Consider the following 20,486-nt stretch of genomic DNA (forward strand, 5'->3'; position numbering starts at 1 on the left):
TGTAAATGTTCTGCTCTCTCTCCAGGTAAGTTTACGACCTGCTTTAGAATATGAGCAACTGTAATTACAGTAAGACATACATTTCAAGAATGTGAAACTCTCTCTAAACTCTCAAACCCTATTAAGTGTATTATTCAGTAGAGTAAGGCTTTGTATATTTTAAAAAGAAACACTAAGAAGGTCTAGGCCAAAAATTCCTGAAACAAGAAATAATACTTATAAATTAGAACATCAGAGAAGTAAGGTCTCTAAATTAAACAGCATATCTTGTATTAATGCACAACAGAAACAATTAACGTCATGCAGATTTAACACTTACTAAATTGACAGTAATTTTTAAAATTGCAGTTTAGAGCCACTCTATGGCTACCAACAAAAAATGAAAAAGCTTTTTTCCTCCTTCCCTCCCTCCCCATCCTGCTTTAAAAGTCAGTAGATGTGGGGTTGTAAAAACCTGAAAAAGGAAATGGTATGTGTGAAGTCAGCAGTTCAGCAAAGCTGACTGGCCATCAACAGCTTTAAATATTCTTAAAATGCCAATCTTCCCACATGAAAGGGGATTTTAAACTTATATTAAAATAAATTTTAAAAATATAGCTTACGTTTCTATCTTAAACAAAACTGCCAGTTTTAGCAGTTGACTAGTATGTATTTACAGTAGCACAAAATTTTGACAATTTGTTTAAACATTTTCGTAAATTCAGCACACTAAAACCTCTGTGCTGTTTCCACTTCCCGCTTCAAGCCTGGAGTACTCTTCCTGAAAACATTCATCATCATTATTCAACCTGGCTTTGTCCAAATACCTAACTTAATTTTTTTTCATAAAGTTCACTAGATTATGCAAAAAAAAAAAAAAAAAAAAAAAAAAAAAAAAAAAAAAAAGAGAAATACCTGCACAATTAGCACTAAGCACATACCTGCATGAAATTGCCTCTACACTCAGATGCATCTCCTCTGTCCTCAGCTCAGCCTCCCTCACAGAACTATAGGTTCTACAAGGCACTGAGCTTACTTTTAGCATAGTGCAAATATAGCAGGTAAGGGAGAAAATAAATTGCTGTTGCAAACATGGCAAGAGATGCCCAGATGCTAAAGAACCCTATACAGCTTTTCTGCACTTGTCTTTAGCAGACAAGAAGGAACAACACCAGAAGCAGAGTGTGTAATGCATAAGGAACAAGGGAGGAAAAGACAAACAGAGGTCCAATGGCTCAAAGGGGATTTTTCACCTTTGAGGCAACTTTGGCTTCCTCCCTTCTACACAGCCTTCACACTGGAAAAGCAGTGTAAAAGCTTGGTTCTGATATGATCCAACAAAGCTCTATCCACACAGCTCATAGTTGGCAAGTCCACCCCTGAGGTCCAGATTTTTTACTCTCAACAGAGTATCCAGAGAAACACACATACTTGTAGTCTGATGAAGAAATCTACAGAAGTCAAATAGCATACACAATTTATTTTTTCCATTGAAGGCATGGAGAACTGCCTTGGGACATTTCTGCACAGGATCTGACTGCTGTCAGCACCGCAGATAAAGTTACCTGGTTGGGAACAGCATGTTTGTCTCCCCTCGCTTGTACTCAACACCAGCAGCAACATACTTCCACTACCATCCTCTTTCAGTGCATAAAATACCTGTTTCTCTCTCCCACTTAAGAATCCAAATAACATAACGATGACTGGGACTCCCTGCCACTGCATATTAACAAAGACACAATTTGCCTCAACTCATTTTTCTGCTGCTGCAACCCTCCATGATGTAGCCTGGCATATATAATGGAATAACTACACAGATCACACGTACTGGTGTCCATTCAGGGAACAAAACCAAGCCAACCTGAACTAACCTGAACTAAACACCCTAAAGCAATTTCCTGTCCCTGTCGAGACAATGTTTCTGCAGGAAAAATACACCAGAGTTGCTTGCAGTTTCCAGGCATGCTCACTGGACTCACCTGTTGCTGGTGCTGATAGCTGGGCTATTTCCCCAACTCAAAAAGTCCCCTTACACAAGGGATCTTTGTGCAAATTCCACCAAAAATATTTGTCCATCTATTTGGACAAACATTATCACTGAATCACAGATTATGAGTTGGGGATCATCAAGGTCCAACTCCTGTCCCTGGACAGGACAACCCCAAGAATCACACCAAGCGCCATTCGAAAGGAGCATTCAGTGCTGCTAGACATTTCTGCAGCTAACAAAGCACTAACAGGTCATAAAAGACATAACAACTCCTACATGCTCAAAGCACTAGACAGCTGCAAATACTCCACTGTACTACTTGCTTCACTCTTCAAAAATGGAAGACTAAAGACTTAAAGCATCTGGCGAATTTGCAGCACATCTGTATCTCTCTTACCACTTTCTGTGATAACTTTCCAATTATATTAAAAATCCAATGCAGAAGCAAGCCATAACAGGGCAATCTCCTCCTCCTCTTTCTCAGTGTGACAGTGACCATCTGTCACTGGTTGCATGTGGCTCTGGTTCAGGACAGAGGCAGAGTATCTCCCTTTCTGCTGTTCCTGGAGATCCCCTTTCTGAAGGTAATCTCCCCTCTTTCCTCCACTCAGTGCTCACACCATTGAGCAGTAGAGAGTATTCAGACTAGGTAGTATTTTCCTACAACAAGCTGAAAAATAATTATATACCATATCCAAAGTTTTCCATCTAACCATAACACTGCTTATTTTGGGATTAAAACCAGTTCATATTATCTGACTTTCCCAAAAAAACAGCCTACCTCTTTACAGCCCACCACTGCAAGGTACACATACAAGAGACTTGGTAGGGGAAGTGCCATCAAACATGCAGCAGCCCTTTTAATCTCTGAGCCCCTGACAGACATTAGTGACAATAAAGAGTTCCACCAACTTTAGCAGCTCTGATACCCTTTCACATTCCTCCATGCAAAAGACTCAGTTTTACAAACTGCCCTTTTAAAGTGGGCTTTTAAAAGTGCCCCAAGAACTGCACTCCTTCCAGTGAACCTGCCTGCATTAATCTCTGATAGATTCCACACAGTACATAAATAATGGTACATGCTTCATTTTAGGTATGCACCTCATTAAAATGGTGCTACTCTCTTACAGGTTTTATAAACTTCAGCTGCTCCCTGAACTAATGTATGGTAGAGGATGAAAGGCTCAACCTCGTCTTTGCCCTACACTAAAAGGAGTCTCGTATTACCTTGAGAAGACAACTGACTTAGATTTCCATCAAAGAAGTTCATCCCTTTTATGAAAATTGATGGAAATGAAAATGACGGAATTCCCTTGCTGTCTTAAATAGAATTTGACCTGATTAGTGAAGTTGAAGGCCTAGAATGAAATTATCTAAACAGCACATCTACCTTTATACAATGTTTTACTTTAGTTTAAATGACAAAATACAAATAGGAAGAATATAAACCACTTATGGGGTAAAAAAAAAAAAAAAGTAATCAGTCCAAAACACTGCTCATGCTTAAACTGGATACAGCATTACTCTTACAAAGATGAAAAAAAGAAAACATACTCTAGGATTAGTTTGGACATATTTAGACAGTATCTTACCCATGAAGCAGATAGGCTATCATCCTGCTAAAACACATGAAAGAACACTAAAATTCTGCTAAAGGTGCAGTATTTCAGAAAGACTTTGATATTAGGCTCTATACATAATTCAGAAAAGCGGGAAGAGAGCACACATAAGAACCACAATTAACACACAACCGGATTGCATTGGCTTGAATCCAAACTGATCAACCACTACCCATAAAGCAGGTACCTTAGCTAGAGTTCAGAACCAGTCTTGACACAAGATTGCTGAAATAAAAGAGACATGGAACTTAGTATCACAAAGAAGAAATCTATACTTCATTTAGATCCAAGATAAGAAAGTAATGAATTTTTGGTCCTATCCAAAAGATACAGAAATGAAAGCTGTTGCTTTTTTCTGACAGGGATCTCGGCAGAGAGTTGCTAAGGACACCTACACAGCATATCCCTGCAGACACACAGTATTAAGGGTGCAACACATTATATCCCCTCTACTACAAATGGTTTAGTTGCGTGTGCTTATGCCAAATTCCATTATATATAAAAGAAACTATCAGAGCAAGCCCAAATAAGTAAGTGATAACTTGGCTGATAGAGACAGCTGCTGTTTTCTGAATGGTTATGAGGCAGCTCCTGACTTTCCTCCAGACCTACACCCTTTTTGACCAAGCAGAAAGATTAAAAAAGATGAGCTAAAAGTACCTCTGATGGACATCAGCACCATTTATGCACCAGTTACTCTTTGTGTACAGATCTGCCACAGATAAAAGGGGAGCCTGCTCACTGTGGGCTCAGGTACCTGAAGCTACCCTTCCTATCCCAAAAGATGGTAATCTACTTGAAGAGATCACAGACACAGAATATGAGTTATAGGCAATGTGGTGAGTTTACAGAAACACACCTGGGTGGAGCAGGTGACTCACCAAACCATGTCCTGCTGCTGCCAGGAGTGAGGCAGCATTGCTGCTCCGGGGCCAGCACTGCAGCAGGAGCTGGGCACACACCCTCAGCCCTCACTGCCCTCATGTCAAGTCAGCCAGCAGGTGCACGAAGGCACAAAATAGTATTTACACAGAAACATACTCTTGAAAAACCCCTACAGTTCACTTAACTGCCTCACTCTTCAGCGACTTTACCTCAAACAAATTAACTGCCTCTCCATTTAGACATCGTTAAGGAAAGCTGCTCACACACGTTATCAGTCATTACAATGCAAAAATAAACTTAACTGCATATAACTAATATTAAAGCTTCCTAACATTTAATTATAGAGCAATCAGACCTCATGAGAAATCTCCAAAGATGTACAAATTTTCTAGGAAAAGTACCCTTACATACCAAAAACACAAATCACGGTAAAAAAGAATTATTCATCGAGTTAGTATTACAATGTTAACAAATATTCTGGAACTTTAAATTTAGCATTTCCATTGCTTCTTATTTACCTACTGCTCTATTACGCCTTGAAAAGTTTATATGGGCTTTTCTGGCCCTTTCCACATGCTAGAGAAATCTCTTGTATGTCATACACTTTAAAGAATACAAACGGTATAGTCCTTTACATTTAAGATTTTAATCTCTGAAAGAAGCAATCAGCACTAAGGCTGAGTGCCTAAGGCAATTTCTTTCAAATGGGAATGAACAGAACTTTAAATGCCCTGCAGATGTGGAGCTCACAAAGTTGGTTAACAACCTCCCTTTTCTAGATTCCTCGAAGCAGTGTCTTGGTCCCTACCTGTAATTTGTTCTACATTTACACTTTAAAAATATCACAACAGACTATCAAATTATATTTCTAAGGATTTCCTTAAAACATGAAAAGAATAATTATGTATTTCATTCACTCTTGTTTGAGGTAGTTGTATCCAGTCAAATAAGAAAGCCATTTGCAGTGTCCTGAACAGTTAATGACAAATGTCATTTCCTGCTAGTGACACTATTTAGTAGCAGTGGATAACTGCTGAGGACTTCATTTGTCCCCATACATTCACTCACTAAAGGGAGTAAACAGGACTCCACAATCCCACTGGAATATCAAGAAAACAAAAACAGCCACTATGTACAACAGGCAGAAACAGCTATCTATGTCTGCTTCGAGTTTCTTCACATTCTCAAAATAAATCTTAGCACAAATTTTAGACAGGTAATGGAATCAATACTTTCTCAGGATTACAAATTTCACACTAGCAAAATACCTCTTTTAAACTCAAGCAGATATTCCAGAAAACAATGCCTCTGTCTTAAGAGCAGAATCTGGTCACAGCAAGAGCAGCCACAGCAAAGCAGGGAAAAAGGAACAGGAACACACAGGAACACACAAAGTCAAAAGAAAAATATTTTAAAGTACTGCCATTGCTTGTTTCCTAAAATTCCTACATCAAGACTTTTACATGTCTGAATGTTAAGAACAATCTAGCTATGTTATATTCTCATATCTACATGGCCTCAAATTGTTGTGAGGATAGTCTATACTTTCACTGTAGCACATCATGAAAAGCTAACATCTGTTTTTACTGAATCAGAACATCACCACAAAAATATAAAATATCGAGCAACTAGAAAGATATCACACAAATATTGCTACCTATTTACACCAAATAGAAAAAGAGAGCACCAACATTTGAGTTTCAAACAAAATCAGTAAACTCTATTTTCATATTTGAGATCAGACCATGTTAAAGTTAAAAGCCATATAAACACTTCCCGGTCCCAACCTCAGTTTCACCATACACTGTTTCCTGCAGCCTCCCAATTGCATTACTGTGCAACTTCCCATAAATAAAATACTTACAGAAGTGTCTCCAATGCACTTCTTCTTTACATCAGTTCAAGTAACATTTTATGATACCCTAAGGGAGACAATCAGCTCCCGCTGTCCCCTAACACACAGCCTGGCTGTACAAGGAATTTCTGTGGATGCACTCTAAGTGCAACCACTCCCATGGGCTGCAGGTTGCTGCAGCCTGAGCAGTACTTGATGGTGGTCCATGGAGAGTGGTACGGGGCAATGCATTCACTCCCATATTTACTCCATAACGTTAATGTGACAGCCCAAAGCCCAAGAGTAATGCAGCAAACACCTTCCTGCAATACTGTTCCCAACTGCTGCAGCTGTTCCCAACCCTGCACGACTGCCTCACCAATTGCTTTGCTCCACCACTTCCAGAGAGTAAGGTAATGTAGGAATGATTTTAAAATTCAAAGGTTTAAGACTGTTACTTTGTATTATAAAAAATTCATAACCAGTCAAACTTGAAGAGCTGTTTGCAAGTCAGACACAGCATGCTCTGAAAACCTACTGTCATATCTACAGAGCCTATGCTTTTTAAGTTTTAATCGCCTTGTCTACTTTAGTTAGGATATGGATGAGTCACAAGCAAAGTTTACATTACCAGAACTCACTAAAATATCACTATTCCTCATTTTCATTAAACTTTTTAGGTCTTAGAATTATTTTCTGCTGTCTCTTATAGTCTAAATCATCAGTAAGAAACTGCAAATAACTGTAGGGAAAGACTTCAACTTTAAATTGTATTAATACTTAAAGCATGCCTTCATTCTTAATAATTGAGAACAAATTCTAACTTGAATATTGATACATACTATAGCACTGCAATGCGCCTATAATTCCCAGGTTAGTCTAGCAGTTAAAGACAACAATGACGCACAACATAGCAACAAAACTTTCCATACTTAAACTATTTTCTTTCGACCATCCAAAATTATGACTCCCCGTGCAAGATACCCCCTTTAAATCGACAATCAATATATGCCACATACGCAATTTAACTGTAAAGAAAACGGGAACAATGCCGCAGTGAATCGCAACCCGACAAGTGCCCCACAACAGGCCACGTCTGGCACCGCGCTGTGTTCAAGCGGCACCCCCAAACCCCTTACCCAACACAAGCGAGCGCTCCGAATTAAATGACTTTTAACACGCATCCGCTGTTCTGGTGGACGCCCGCTCCCCGGCACCTCGCAGCCCCGGCGGTCGCCGGGCACGGACGATCAGGCGCAGCCCCGGCCGGGAGAGCGGGCAGCCGCCGCCGCGGGGGAGGCGTGTCCTGCCCGCGCTCCTGTCAAACGCCGCCGGCCTCGCCATCCGTCCCGGATGCACCGGCGGCTCAGGGACCTCCCGTGCCGCCCTTACTCACCGGAGCTCTTGCTGTCCGGGTGTCGCGGTCACCCCCGGACAGAGAGAAGCTCGCGGTTAGCGCCGGGAGACAGAGCCGCCCCGCTCCTCTCGCCCAGCAGCTGCGCTCCTACCCGGCCACCCGCGGGTCCCCGCAGGCGGGGTCGGCGGGACCCGCCGCGCTGGGAGCTCAGCCCGCAGAGGAGAGGAGCGGCCAGCGCCAAGAGACCGGGGCGCGGCGCTGGAGCGTGGGGCAGCCCCGGCCAGACCCGGTGCCGCCCCCAGCGCAGTGGTGTTGCCGAGGAGGGGAAGCCGGGACCGCGGCGCCAGGCGCCCACGGCGGGAGGAGGTTGCGGTGCGAGCCCTAGCAGAAGGCACTACCTCCGCCTCGCCTCTCTTTCTCTCTCCGTTCCTCCCTCCTTCTGCCCGCCACCGCGGGGACCGGGAAACGCTGCCGCCGCCGCCGCCACTCACCGGGCGGGCGGGACGCGGGTCCGCGGCGTCCTGTCAAGCTGCCGCTGCCGCCGCCCGCCTCACGCCGCCGCCATGTTCCGGGGGCACGGCGCATGCCCGGCAGCGGCACTGGGGGCGCGGGGCCTCCCCCCGCCGTCCCCCTTCCGCCCGCCGCGGCGGGGGCGGCACCGCTCGGGGCTGCGCGACCCGCGGGCAGCCCGAGACACCGGCGTCGCCTCACGGCCGCCATCTCCGCACCCTCCGCCATCCCCGCGCTTCTCCTGCATCCCCTCACGGCCGCCACCTCCGCACCCTCCGCCATCCCCGCGCCTCGCCTGCATCCCCTCAGGGCCGCCAACTCCGCACCCTCCGCCATTCCCGCGCCCCGCCGGCATTCCCCTCACGGACGCCGTCCCCCCGCGCCCCGCCGGCATCCCGGCGCTGTAGCCAGACTTGCGGCGGGAGGGACGGAGAGTCGGGGCTGGCGGGAGATGCTGCGGGAGCGCTTTGTGAGGGGGAAATGAGCCCTTGGCAGGTGTTTGTGTAGCAGACCGGTGTGGGCAGTGGGCGCCTGGAAAGGGCGTGAGGCATCGATGGCCGGGAGCTGTGAGGGGAGCTCTGAGGCAGCCGGTGCCGACGCCGCCGGTGTACACGTGGTGAGCAGTGCCCGGCTTTGTGATCACGGTAATTGCCTATCATTATGTATAACCGCTTATAACGGGTAATAATGCGCGGTGTAATCGGCGCATATCCACTTGGGAAATACCACACAATTATTTTACATTACACAATTATTTATCCACTCTTATAAGTACTGTATAATAGGAAAAACACTTGCTTGGCTTTTTGGGAGGATGCATTCCGATTTTATAAGCATTGGTTGCTTTAATTCAGACCCCAAAAGGCGTGTAGGCATAAGCATAACTGGCAAAAAAATCATACTGTAAATGCTACCAGCATTCAGAGGAGTTTGTGCCCAATTTTCATCTTCACTGTTTAACATCACTTGCAAGTGAAATTTTAGATGTGAAATTTTAGATGTGAAATTATGCTGAGGTCATGAGGGTGAGATTCTGAGTTCTTTTAATGAAAAAAATCCTAAACCACAGAAAAGAAACCCCAAACATCCACCCAACCCCCCCACACTCTTCTGTATGACAGTGAAATTCATACAGCCCAATTTGTACCCTGCATATACTGCAAGTTACTACTAACAATTTGTTTTAAGCACTCTCATAAGCAGTAAATAGCTCTTTAGAAACAAGGAAAATGAGTCCTCGACATAATTATAAATGTTTAATATTTAGACAACATTAAAGAAACAAGTAAAAATATGCTAATCCAAGTCATTAAAATACACAAGAGGAAGAGAAAGAAATGCAGAAACATGCTTACAGAAAGCTTTTATAGTAAAGTTTGTTAAGCTCATCACCAATGCAGATGAATGCTGCTTTTAATTTGAAATATTTTCTCCTTTCTGTAATATTGAATTCTTGCAGGAAAATAAGAGATTATGTCTATTGTAATGATGGATACAAAAACATGCCAAGTGTCACAGGATAAGACCCTTTGAGACACAAAGGAAATGAAAACATGTTTTAAAGCGATTCTTTAAACCCAAGCCAGTGCTAGATGGAACATCTGAGGAATCTGTTCCCTGAGAGCCAGTGGGACACCGTATCTTGGTTTCTACAGCTGTTGTTGCAGAGCTGTCAAACGTGAACTGGTGCTGTCCTAAACCTGCTCATAATTTTCACTGAAGGTTGAAATCAAGAAGCCCAGCCAACAATAATCCTGCTTCTTAGACCCCTGATGTGATGAAGCAGAATAAACAATAGTCATAAGAATAAATGTTTAAGAGTGGAATAGAAGAAAACTTTTAACACCCTCTTCTAATCCAGGAGTTAAATGGATCTATAATGCCTTCATATGTGTCCTTCACCTATAAGCTATAGCTAATGTAAAAAAAAAAAAAAAATTCAGTGCAGGATTATTAGAAAAGGAAGAAGAAATCCTGACTGCTTCTATTTTCCGGTAGAATGATGAGCTTGTTTTCTGGTGACTCACCCATCATATTTCATTTTCTTTTGTAAGTATAGAACTGAAATATTTGGGTCAGAAAAACTAGGCATTATTTTAAATTCTCAGTGTTCTTCACAGAGAGAGAGATAGTCACATGCATCTGCATATATATATAAGTATATATGGATACATACATCTATATATGGATACATATATAAATGTATGGCTTCATAGTTTTTTACATGGAGATTCTGTGATATCAGAAAAAGGCAACAACAAAAAAAAATTCATTTTATGGAGGTAGGTCCCAATGAACTCCTAGAAGTGGTCAACGTGATGTTCTGGGACGTTGATGCATACAAAAAAAAAGTTTAAGAACTGTCATTTCCCCAAAGAACAACACTAGGAGTATAAATAAATGAACTATCCATGCAGAAAATGCAACAGGTAGAGTAAAGGATCAACCTGGCTGTCACAAGCTCCTCTGAGCCTCAAATAGGAATGAAGCATCCAGAGAAGAGAAGTTGGGTCAAGTTACTTAGAGGAGCTACAAAAGTGTAGTCTGATCATGCAGGGATAAAGTAAGAAAAGGCATCAGAAAATGAGACACAACTAGCAAGGGATATTTGGGGTAACATGAAATAATTTTAAGTATGTTACCAGACATGGAAAAGAATCAAGCAAATTAGTATCAAGCAGAACTGATGAGTTTTTAATAGACAACACCAAGAAAGTCAAGCTTTTTAATATTTTTGTATCTAATTTTTACTTTTATGTATATTGTGTGTATATATATATATATATGTATATATATGTATCAGGCATTATTGATATTGAGAACAGATTTCAGATTTGACAATCAAAGGACCAAGTGAAAAATTATTCAAACAGAATTTGCTGCTTTTCCATCACCAGAATTTAATGGACTGGATGATGAATACTAATGGTTATCATTGATGATATACAGTGAAGGAATATTACAGGACAGAAGGGGAGAAACTGTATTATTGAAAAAGAAGGAAGGAAAGAATACCAATCTGTTTGTGTACCAATCTGTTTGACCTGAGTACACAGAAAAGATACTGGAGCAAGTAAACAAGCTATCTTTAAGCAGTTGTAACACAAGTAACAGCCAACACAGCTTTGTCAAGAGCAGAAGATGTCAAATCTAATCTTTCCTGTGACAAAGAGGAATCATCAGCGGAGGAGGAACATTGAAGGTCATACTGGAGGTCACTTTAGTAAGATTTTTGACACGGTTTCGTTTGATATTCTTTCAGCAAACAAGGAAAACAATGTAGAAAACGTTATTGAGGGAGCTCATACAAGCAGCTCCTTGTCACAAGGATGTTAATGAACTCAGCGATGGTTCAGAAAACATGTTTATATGACTGGAGATTATACCAAACTGAGAGTCTTTAGAATGCTGGAGGACAGATGTCAGGTTTAGAAAGATTTTTGCACACTAGTGGTTTGGTTTGGAAAAAGGAGGGTTCTATTTACAGGGTTAAGTGCTTGCTACTGGGCAGTGATCAGCTATACAAACAGGAAAGGGGGAACTACTGGGTGTTCTGCAGGGAAAAAAAGCTGCAATTATGTGACCCAAAAAAAATAAGTTCTGTTTTTATGTGAATCACAAAGGGGATAATGTCACAGAGCTGCAATGAGAAAGTTAAACCACATAAAACAATACAGAAAAAGGATGGACTCTTTGTGAAACAGCCTTATTTACGTGGCCCTAGGAAAACCTAGTAGCCATGGTCTGTTTGACTTCAGTAAAAATGTAGCCCACAGAAGGAGCAGAAAAAACCAATTTGAATGATCAGGTATCTATAAAAGATTACTTAGAAGAAATCTTTTTTTAAACCTCACAACATGGAATTTAGGTTGAAGGAAGAAAGCAGGAGAAAGAGAAACATGCATATCTATGCAGTACTGATAAGGATATGTATCACATATATGCAAGTGCTGTAAAGAGAAAAGGATTGATTCACTCTCCAGTTCCATAGTGGATGAATCAAGGTTTAAAACAAAGCAAGAAGATTAGAAAACAAAAATTAAAAAGATAGGAAGAAGATTAGCTGGGTGTTTTTGCAGCCACCAACCTCAAACTCTACAAGAAGCTTGCACCACCATTCAGAACTGGCACAGGTAGACTCAGCCACCTTCCATGGTCCCTGCCAACAGCATGATTCAATGAATACAAGTGTTCTTTAAGGCCATTGGAAAATATCAGCTTCCCCAGGGAAAGGATTTTATTGTTTCTGCAAAATGCATGCCACTGTCTTCCAAAAATAAATTGTTTCAATAAGAATTTTAAACTGCTTTTCTATTTTCTGAGTCCTCCTCCTTTCAAGCTGTCACAATGATTATGTGACTAAGTATATCGCAGATATCTGAGAGGATGTGCAGTTTCACTAGCTGAAGAAAGCTGTAATTTAGACCTAAAGAGATCTGTCTTAGTGTTCAGTTATGTGAACTCAACAGATACTGTAGATTTTTATCTGACAGCAAATTAACATTTTGTTCTTCCTCAAGAATGAAGCTTGCCTTTTCCAGAACAGTCTCAGAAGTCCTTCAGGGCCTGAAGTGTGACAGTGACATATGCTTTTAATAATATCTTCTTTAATGTTTCTTTTCCTTTTCTGCTGGCTTATAGAAAATGCCATCACCTCCTTCACAATTTTTAAACTGGGTAGATTAAGAGCAGGAGTAATTTCAGATGACAAGTGTAAAGAACACTCACTGTGCCTAGAGTAAGTAAAAACATTCAGGCATTCTAAAGCAGTTTCATTTAATGCTATAATATTACAGTATATGCATAAGGTGTTTAGACATGCATGTAGGAACTGGTAGCCCTGAAAGAAAAGGAGTTATGTTACTTTCATTTGCATAGCTGCAAACCTGAAAATAACTTCTCTGAGGTACAGGAAGCTCACAGAAATAAGTGGGAACAGAATATTCACCACAACCTGTTAAAATATTTGGCTGCATTAGTTAAAAATTTATTTTTAAAGGAAAAGCAGTGAGAAACAAATTTCATGTAAGACAGACTTAGGCTATGGCTAATCTTTTGGCACTGGATAAATAGTGATCAAAATTGCCCCAGCAAGAGAAAACAGATTTTTTAAAAATTGTTATTTTAAGTGAATGCTTCCTGCACAATGAAAAACAACAACAAGAAGAAAAATGTTTACTCCCAGAATTTTGTGGACAAAAACATGTAATAGATTTGTAATACCAAAAAAGACAAAATTTTAAGCAGTAGTTTTTTCTATAGCTGAAATATAAAAATCCTGGACATGTTTTCTATAGCTGAACATGTTCATAAATGGACAAATTAAAACTGGTTTTTATATGGAAATTTTTTGTTTCAGTATTTCTAAATACCTCATTTTGACCCTTTCTTTGCTTTGACATAAATTGCATTGTGTTTGAATTCAAATTATGTAAATCAATTATTTTCAGTAGTTCTAGCTCTCATTTTGAGGGTTAAATTTTCAACCTTGTTTCGAGATTATATTTTTTTAATCCTAGAAAGGCAGAAAAATAATCCCTCTACAGGAGACAATTTAACTGAATCCAAACTACTTGTGTAAATGTAGTAGGAATCTTTCCAGCTGGGATAAAAGAAATTAATAAAATTGAAATTTCATGAAATTGATTTAAACATGGGATTTGAAATAAAGCAACAGCACCAGGAAATAAAACTGTTACTTCTGTTAATCAGATCAGTGATTTGTATTAGAGGTCCAAATGCAAAAGCTCTAATAAACATCCTGCCACCAATCCTGATATGTCAACAAATACTTTAGCAATTCACTTGGCCCAAATTCCAATTCATTTTGCACTATTACAAATTAATTATTAATTATTGTCATTCACACACTCCACAAAACAGGGTAGAAGGTGGCATAACATACCCATTTTCTCTTAATGCTGTTGGTTTCTCTGCATGTCAAGGTAAGAATTAATTTCTCCAAGGTGTACTACAAGTGCCATCCAACAGGAGAGTAATAAATGTTTAAGCTTTTATAATTACCAGAGAGGAACTATACTGGCTCCAGGTTCATATTTTGGCAAACAAAAGCAAAGTCTCCTTTAATGTGCTGACATTTCTCCTTTGGATGCTCTTTGAAAGTGGAAAGGAAATTCAATTAAAATAGAGCACCCTCATCACTAAGAGTGAGAGCAAACAAGATGAAGTACTAATAATCCCTACCCTTGAATTCAGCAGCTGCTGCACAGCCTGCCACCTCCCTGCTGCTGGGGCTTATCCAGCTGTCTGGGGACATCACTGCCCAACTCAGTCCCATGTGAAAAAAAGAACTCCAGCTCTTCTGGCTCTGGGGAAGCTTTGAGAAAATGAAAAATTTGAGCAAATGCACTGTTGTCTCCCAATATTTTTAGATAATCTGGCAGAGTAATGCAGATACATGTAAGGAGTGGTTTTCTCTTAAATGTAGGCATTGGACCCCATGGTTCCACAGCTTCTAAATCCATTCCAGTTTCTGTGAGGCTGCTGAACCAAGCACTTCTGCCACGGGATTTGCCAGTTACTGTTGACAGTTCCCTGCCAGCATGTGCTGGCAGCCTCTTGTGGCCCCTTGGCTCTGTGCATGGTGGGGCAGGCAGGAGGAGGCCAGGAGCAAGCAAGGGCAAAGAGGAGCCCAGCTGGCAAGTGAGGGGGGGGAGTGGGCCATGAGCTGGATTTAGCACAGGCTGGCCACCACTTGGGTTGCATTTTGGCAGCTGTGATCTGCTGGAGCCACTGAAAGGACCTGCCCTGGTTGGCAACAGAATCTCAAATCCAGCATCAGATTAATCAGATCTCTGAGTGATGAGTGTGTGAATCCTGCTAGGGCTACACCCTGTGCTGAGCATGCCCTGGGAGAAATGGAGGTGATAGGGAGTGCCATGGGTGGGCAAAGGGATAACTGCTTAATAAATGAACTGCATAAGAAATAAAAATGAGAATCAAAAAGGTCCTTTCTTTGAAGCAGAATATCAGGATGTTTGAGCCAGGTTGCTATCTCTTTCAATCAGTGCCCTAAAACCAAACAAGGAATTAACTGATAATAACACCATTAAAGCACTCTTGAAAGTTTAGTCTCAAGTCATGCATTGTTTGTCTTGATGTGACCAACCATGTACACCTTGAGAGGCCACCACAGGCATGAATCATATGACAAATGCCATTCTTTGTGTGAACAGCTTATTTCCATTTCAGTGCAATGAAACCTGAGATGCCAGAATGGTTAATCCTGTTTAGTGCTACTGCCAAGTCAGAGATCTGTCAGCATTATGTTTTCAAATGATGACAGAGGCAGTTTGCTTGCAGCTTTCAGCTTGCAAGCTCAAAAATGCCAGTGACTTCTGCTTTCCTTAAAGCACTATTCCTTGTGAACAGAATACCTTAGTTTAAATAGGGTACTTAAATTGCTGTTTCTCAATAATGTATTTATGCATTTATTTATGGCTTAGTTTACTTGGCTGTATTAAGAATAGATGCTTCTGCACCTCAATACCCACTTTAGAGCAACATGGGCACTGGTAGCATGCAGAGGTCTCTGCCAAGCACAGCTTTCCTCAGTTTTCCACCAAGTGCAGAAGACCCCAGGGGAGCCTTGCTGCTGGAGAGCATGGAGGGAGAGAGAGAGGGCAGGTGGCCAGGGAAAGGGGGTCGGACAAGGGCCACAAGCACAAGCAGCAGCTGCTAACATCTCTGTCTTTCCCCTTCTGCAAGGAAAGAGTGGTCATCTCCTGACATCCATCCCTGTCCTAATAATAGATGACACCAAGACAGCACTAAATAGAGGTAATGGGATTTTATTTTCTCTGTGTCAAAACATTACTATTAAATACTTAGAACAAATACATAGGTTTTTTAGTCTAAGAAATGATGTTATTGATGTTGAAGTATTTTTTTACAAAGTTACAAAAATAATATACTTTTCCTTTCTCATATAAATATCGTCTTACCTTCAGCTTTCAGTCTTTGGGTGAAAAAAATGAAGCAGTTGTTAGATTTCAATTTTAACATTTTTTGCATATGATACTTTTTTAAAAAGTATATAAATGTTTTTTGTTAAAAATATGAGGATTTGAGAAGAGGATAGAAACAGTAAGAAAATGCCAGAATAGCCCTATACACCATTTCTGTTTCACCTCCAGATTGGAGATTGAGGGGTCAGGAGAGTTGTTCAAACAACAGGTGAAGGACAAGTCCTCAGGTTAAACAGTACATTCAGAGAGTTTTAAAATAAATCAGAGTACTGCTAAAATAAAACACACTCACTGTTAGGCAGACAAAGAGATCCTTCTCAGGAACATGTTAGGAATACGTTCTCTGCCTCAACCACAAGAAAGAGTCAAAAATGTTCATGGTCCCTAAGGCAAATCCTGCTATACTTAGGAAGTGTCTGTGTAAAAGAACCTTTATCAAGAAAGGTGCCTATAAGCAACACCAAAAATAACTCTGACAATATCCAAGCATTATTTAAATCAGAGTTATATTTTCTCTTGTGTTTTATTTTGTTCTCTCCATCTCAAAAAAATACAAACAAAATTATTTCAAAAATGGATGCTGAAACAAATTAGAAATTATCTTGAGACTTTTATGCAAGGAGACACTGTATATGTGGAGTTATTTAATGTAAAAATGAGTGAGAGGCAATAAATAAAAATTTTCAAAAAAGAAAAATACAAATAATGTAAACTCACAGACAAATATAAGAATGTACACTGAACTTGAATATCAAAAAATGTGATGAGCTAAAATATAAGAATCTGTGAAACTCCTTAACAGAATACAACATTGCTGTTACCAACAGCTAATAGGATATCACAAAGGGATAGACTTGTAAAGGTTAAAGTAGTTCTGACTATCTTATGATGATAATAATGGAGATAATTTTAAATAGAGAGCATCCCTTTGGGTTTTTCTTTTGTAGCTGACAGATGCTGAGGGTAATAAAGAAAACTTTTTGGTTTTTTTGCCTGTAAAAATTGCTTGTACTTTTTATACAATCATTTATGTTGTCATTTTCAGAGAAAAGTCATGGGACTTTGTAAATCTCTGATCATATAAAATACAAAAATTCCTTTGTTCTTAGAGATGAAAAAGTGTCATGACCAAAATACCAGCTGAGCAGGAGGCAGGGAAGGAGAATCATATTTCTAATGGAAATACCAGAGATGTAAAGAAAATGCATTGCATAAGAAGTAAGACATCAAATATGGGAATTATCAGAACATAATGCCTTTTCTTTCTAGTAGTTAAATTTTTTTTGCCAGGGATGTAAGTTCTTACACTTGGCATTAACAGGTTGGGGTTTTTTTCAACATTTATGTATTTACTGTTGTTAATTTCTTGTGAAGTTATTCCCAAAATAACTTCACAAAGTAAGCTCTAATGGAAAAATTCTCATGCCTTCAAAGGAAAGAGGATATGAACACAGAGACAGAGTCAAACTCAAAGCCCTCTATGTTTGTAGCCAGTCGTTGGTGCAGAGGTTGATGTTCCAATCACAAATGCATTGTTTCTACACGTGCAATAAGGATCCTTGAGCTGATGACTTAAGTGCATTCTCCTCTCCTTGAGAAGAGGGTTCTTTACAGCAGAATACTGCTGCTGCCTGGGACAGCAGCAGTGCTGTATAGATTTATAAGTATCAAATATATATACACATGATATAACACATGTAGTATTTTATATATGTAAAGTACATACAAAATTGGAGGGAGCTGGGAGAGAGATTCCTCTCCTCTCCTCTCCTCTCCTCTCCTCTCCTCTCCTCTCCTCTCCTCTCCTCTCCTCTCCTCTCCTCTCCTCTCCTCTCCTCTCCTCTCCTCTCCTCTCCTCTCCTCTCCTCTCCTCTCCTCTCCTCTCCTCTCCTCTCCTCTCCCTCTCCTCTCCTCTCCTCTCCTCTCCCTCCCTCTCCTCTCCTCTCCTCTCCTCCCTCTCCTCTCCTCTCCTCTCCTCTCCTCTCCTCTCCTCTCCTCTCCTCTCCTCCTCCTCTCCTCTCCTCTCCTCATCCTCTCCTCTCCTCTCCTCTCCTCATCCTCTCCTCTCCTCTCCTCTCCTCTCCTCTCCTCTCCTCCCCCTCCTCTCCTCCTCCTCTCCTCTCCTCTCCTCTCCTCTCCTCTCCTCTCCTCTCCTCTCCTCTCCTCTCCTCTCCTCTCCTCTCCTCTCCTCTCCTCATGGAAATTCCAAGTACTATTTGGGCCCAGTGATATGGCAATTCTTTGTGTATCCAAGTGGAGTTTTGCCCATTACCTGCCAACCCCTTAGAAGGAATGTGAAGCATTAGCCCCTTGGCCACAAGCTGGCCAGAAATGCATTGGCCTCATCAGTCTTGCCAGCAATCTGTGTGAAACAGTCTTAGCAGAAGTTGAGCATGTCTGAACACAGTTTGGAGATTTTTGTGCTAGGAATTGTCTAATCCAAGGAAGAGGCAAGGTAATGGAGGGGTTCCTGCTAAGTGAAGTGGCAGGTGTGATCCTATACCTGTAATAGGTCTTTTCCTACCTCTGTGGAACACACAGAGTTAATTTCTGGACGTTGTCTTTCTCAGACTAAAGATGTCAGTAGCTCAGGAAAGAAAAGTGATTTACCTTCAAATAGTTCAGCTGACCTTACACATTTATCACTTTACAGGATTTCATTTTTTCAATGGTGACTATTGTTTCAACACCATTACCTCCACTTTTAGCAAAGACAATTACAGGGCATTTATTTATACACCAGAGACACATTGCTTGGATTTTTACATTCTTTTCACCCAATATAGGTCTGTCACGAAACAGTTGTTTGTCTTTAGCAAATATTTTTTCTCTCAAAGTTTTACTTAGAAATGCTCAAATGTCTTTTTATTTGCACAAGACAAAGATCTTTTTTACTACTTGTGACAAGTGAAGAACAGGTTGAGGTAATACACTGGCAGGACATGGATTACTTAGCTAATGTCATACCATTGTATGGACAGACTTTATTTAAGGATTGTCTTTGGGAGGTTTTTGTATTGTCTTAGTTGAGCTAAAAGTTATCTATCAGACTACTCTTGTAAACAAATAGCAAGTTACTAATGTCCTACTTACAATTACTTAGCTACAAGGAAAAAATTAGTTATTTTTAATTTTTAAAATATTATTATTTAACATAAAGACTATTTTTTATTATTTTAAAGACGAATGGTTATTTTAAAGTATTGTTACTGTAAAAAGTTTCTATTTCATCCTAGTGTCCTGCCACCAGCCATATGATAATTAGTGAAAGAATATGATCACCTAAATAATTTGGAGATTACAAAATCCCCACTTTTTATTTGTTTTTAATTTACAAAGTGGCCAGGTTCCACGTGCAGAATAGGGCCTTCTATGCTCCTGACCTGTGTTCATCACTGCAGTTCATGGCAGTGTTGCTATATCCATTCCATCTGCCTCTCTTGGCTAGGGCTAGCTGGCTGTGGTGATGCCCTGCTCAGACACATGACAGCATCAGAGAAGTTACAGGACCCTCTTACTTCATAACCTTTGGCTGAAAGCTGTTCCTTAAATACATTTGTAAAATCCTACACATGCTGGAAGTGTGCCAGGACACTGAGCCCTAGAAAACATGGGGACTAGGACCAATTTTTCTTCTTGGCCTGAGCCATGAATACTTTGAGGTATTTTATGCTTCCAGCTCAGAAGTACTCACTATGGAATAGCAAATGGCTGTGATTTGTCTGGTTGGCTTTTCTGATCCAATGTAGATACTTGAAGGAGGGATGTTTAAGGACAAGGAGAAAGCTGTAACACTCAAATATTGATTCTGACATCATGGGATGAAAAAACAGAAATGGCATTGAACTATCCCCATCCATGTATCACTACTCTATCCAGTCCTAGTCATAGGAAAGTCCTTTTGAAAATAGGAAATTTTCACTACAGAAGAGCCTGTAAATTCAGTTTATTTTAATACACAAGTTGGTAACCCTTATATTTTGTGATTCTTGATGCCAACTCACTAATAAAAAAACTCACTTTGCAAAATAGTGCCCTAGAATTCTTTGTTGAGTCAATTTTAATAAATTGACATTCCAAGACGCCCAAGGCATTTGGAGAAATGACTACTGCATAGAGATAACAAAAGAAGTGTCAATTTCTCTTATTTTAGTTACAATTAAATCCATGTACTGCCCTTTAATGAAATCTGTCCTTGTGGACATTTTCAGTGATTCAGTAACTTTAGGAAACAATGATCTAAAGAAAATTTAGCAGTAGGACATAAAACTGCTTTCCTCCAAAAATGCAAAGCAGTTATGCAGGAAACAGGAAGGTAAACACC

General features: G+C 40.5%; 1 protein-coding gene across 8 annotated transcripts in view; it reads right to left on the bottom strand.

Moving 5' to 3' along the window:
- Window positions 1–8,249, bottom strand: part of SCML2 (Scm polycomb group protein like 2) — a 71,131-nt gene extending 62,882 nt beyond the window's left edge. For 3 of the 8 annotated variants that reach the window (XM_079323518.1, XM_079323520.1, XM_079323513.1), the window contains exon 1: window positions 8,156–8,237. The gene's annotated coding sequence lies outside the window, so the exon portion shown is untranslated. Of the gene's footprint in view, window positions 1–7,446; window positions 7,594–7,703; window positions 8,004–8,155 lie in introns of those variants that run through there. The other 5 variants (XM_079323519.1, XM_079323515.1, XM_079323521.1 and 2 more) reach the window with 4 other exon arrangements.
- Window positions 8,250–20,486: the final 12,237 nt, after the last annotated feature.

Source organism: Erithacus rubecula (assembly GCF_903797595.1).
Source record: "Erithacus rubecula genome assembly, chromosome: 1".
Classification (NCBI taxonomy): Eukaryota; Metazoa; Chordata; class Aves; order Passeriformes; family Muscicapidae; genus Erithacus; species Erithacus rubecula.